This window comes from Penaeus vannamei, unplaced genomic scaffold (genome assembly GCF_042767895.1).
Source record: "Penaeus vannamei isolate JL-2024 unplaced genomic scaffold, ASM4276789v1 unanchor834, whole genome shotgun sequence".
NCBI lineage: Eukaryota > Metazoa > Arthropoda > Malacostraca > Decapoda > Penaeidae > Penaeus > Penaeus vannamei.
The window spans coordinates 20,001-22,500 of record NW_027213838.1 but is presented as its reverse complement, the minus strand read 5'-3'; the positions used below and the strand labels follow the sequence as shown (position 1 = coordinate 22,500).

General features: G+C 59.8%; 1 pseudogene; it reads left to right on the top strand.

Annotated features, from left to right (window-relative positions):
• The window catches only part of LOC113825906 (alpha-amylase-like), an 18,390-nt pseudogene that overhangs the window by 12,503 nt on the left and 3,387 nt on the right, over positions 1–2,500 (top strand).

The following is a 2,500-nucleotide window of genomic DNA, read 5'->3' as shown; positions in this document are numbered from 1 at the left end:
AATAATGATATTAATAACAACAATATGATAATAATAATAAAACTGATAACAAGTACAGCATGATAATAACAATTGATAATGATAATTATAACAGCTACATTATAATAACAATGATTATATTAACAACATGATAATAACGATAATATTAACAACAACAACATGATTATGATAATAATGATAACATGACAACAACAATAATATCAAAACCTAACCACCAACTCACACCCTCCCCTCTTTCCCTCCCTCCCCCTCCTTCCCTCCCTCGACCCCTCCCTCCCTTCCCTCCCTTCTCTCCCTTCCCCCCTCCCTCCCTCCACTCCCCTCCCTCCCCTCCCTCCCTCTCCCTCTTCCCTCCCCTCCCTCCCTTCCCTCCCCCCCCTCCCTCCTCTCCCTCCCACACACAGCTCAAGACCAACCCCGTCGCGAGCCAGCTGAGGAAGGCCGCCCGCGTCTTCTCCGAACCGCACCGCGTGAGTCTTCATGCACCACGAGACAACACCGGACCAGGACGTGTTCATTCGCGGAGGGATCGATGCTGAACACAGGCCAGGTGAGAAGGGGGATGGGGTGGGTGGGGGAAGGTGGGGGATGGGGAGGAGGGGTGGATGGGGGATGATGGGGATGAGGAGGGGTTGGAGATGAGGGGAAGTGGGGGAGGGGAGGAGTGGGGGATGGGGATGGAGGAGGGGAGGATGAGGGGAGGGGGATGGGGGATGGGGAGGGGTTGGAAGGGGTGGAAGAGAGAAGGAGTGGAAGGGCGTGGGGGGGTAAGGGGTGGAAAGAAAAGGGTGGAAGGGGAGAGGGCAAGGGAGTGAGGTGTGTAAGGGTGAGGGGGTGAGGTGTGGAAGGGTGAGGGGGTGAGGGTGTGGAAGGGTGAGAGGGGGGTGAGGGGGAGGATGAGGGAGAAGGATGGAAGGGGGAGGGGAGGGATGGAAGGAGGAGAGGGGGTTAAAGGGTGGATGGGGGAGGGAAGGGGGGGAGGGATGGAAGGAGGAGGGGGGTGAGTGGAGGGTGAGGGTGAAGGGTGGAAGGAGGAGGGGGAGGGTGGAGGGGAGGAGGAGGGGAGGAGGCTAGTAGGGGGTTGAGAAAGGAGAAGGGTGGAAAGGGGGGAGGGGGTAAGAGAGAAGAAAGGGGTTAATGGGGGGAGTGAGGGGTAGAAGGAGGGGGAAGGGAGGGGGGATGGGGAGGGGAATAAAGGGGTTGGAAGCGGGAGGGATAGAGAAGGAGGAAGAGGGGGTAAAGGGTGGAAGGAGGGGAAGGAGGGGGATGGGGAGGGGAATAGGGGGTTTGAGAAGCGGGAGGGATAGAAAGAAGGAGGGAGTAAGGGAGTGGAAAGAGAGAGCGAAGGGTGGTGAGGGATGGAAGGAAGAGGGGGTGAGGGGAGGGCTGAGGGAGGAAGGGTGGAAGAAGGAGGGAGGGGGTGAGGGGAAGGTGAGGGAGAAGGGTGGAAGGGGGGGAGGGGAGGGGGTTAAGGGGTGGATGGGGGAAGGAAGGAGAGGGAGAGAGGAGGGATGGAAGAGGAGGAGGGGAATAGGGGGTTGGAAGCGGGAGGGATAGAAGGAGGAGGGGGTAAGGGGTGGAAGGAGGGCAGCGAAGGGGGGTAAGGGGTGGAGGCAGGGGGAGCGGAGGGTGGTGAGGGGAGGGTGGAAGGGGGAGGGATGGAAGGAAGAGGGGGTGAGGGGAGGGTGAGAGGAGAAGGGTGGAAGGGGGGAAGGGGAGGGGGTTAAGGGGTGGATGGGGGAAGGAAGGGGGGAGGGATGGAAGGAGGAGGGGGGTTAGGGGAGGGTGGAGGGAGGGGAGGAGGGGTAAGGAGTGGAAGGGGAGAGGGGAGGGGGGTGAGGGGGTGGAAGGAGGGAGGGGGGTGATGGGAGGGTGAGGAGAGAAGGGTGGTAGGGGGAGGAGGAGGGATGGAAGGAGGGGGTGAGGAGGAGGGTGAGGGAGAAGGCTGGGGGAGGGGGTGAGGGGTGGAAGGGGAAGGGAAGGGGATGGAGAGGAGGGAAGGGGTGATGGGAGGGTGAGGGAGAAGGGTGGAGAGGGGGAGGGGAGGGATGGAAGGAGGAGGGGTGTGAGGGGAGGTTGAGGGAGAGAAGGGTGGAAGTGAGGAAGGGAGAGGGGAGGGGGAGGGAGGGGGTGAGGGGGGAGGGTGAAGGAGGAGGGGGGTGAGCGGAGGGGGAAGGAGAAGAGGGTGGAAGGGGATGGGGAGGGGAGGAGGTGAAGGGAGGGGAATGAAAGGGAGGGGGAGAGGAGGGTAGAGGGAGGGGAAGGTGGAGGGAGGAGGAAGGGGTGATGGGAGAAGGGGGGATGGTGGAGGGGGGAGATTGGTGAGTGAAATGTATGAGACATTTGTGGAGAGTGAAGTACAGATGAAGTTTGGAGCGTGGAGAGTGCAGTGTAGATGGATAAGTGTAGCATGTGGAGAGTAAAATGTAGAAAGTGTAGCGTGGAGACTGAAGTGTAGAGTTTGTAGACTGAAGTGTAGAAGTTTGGAGTCTGGCTAGTG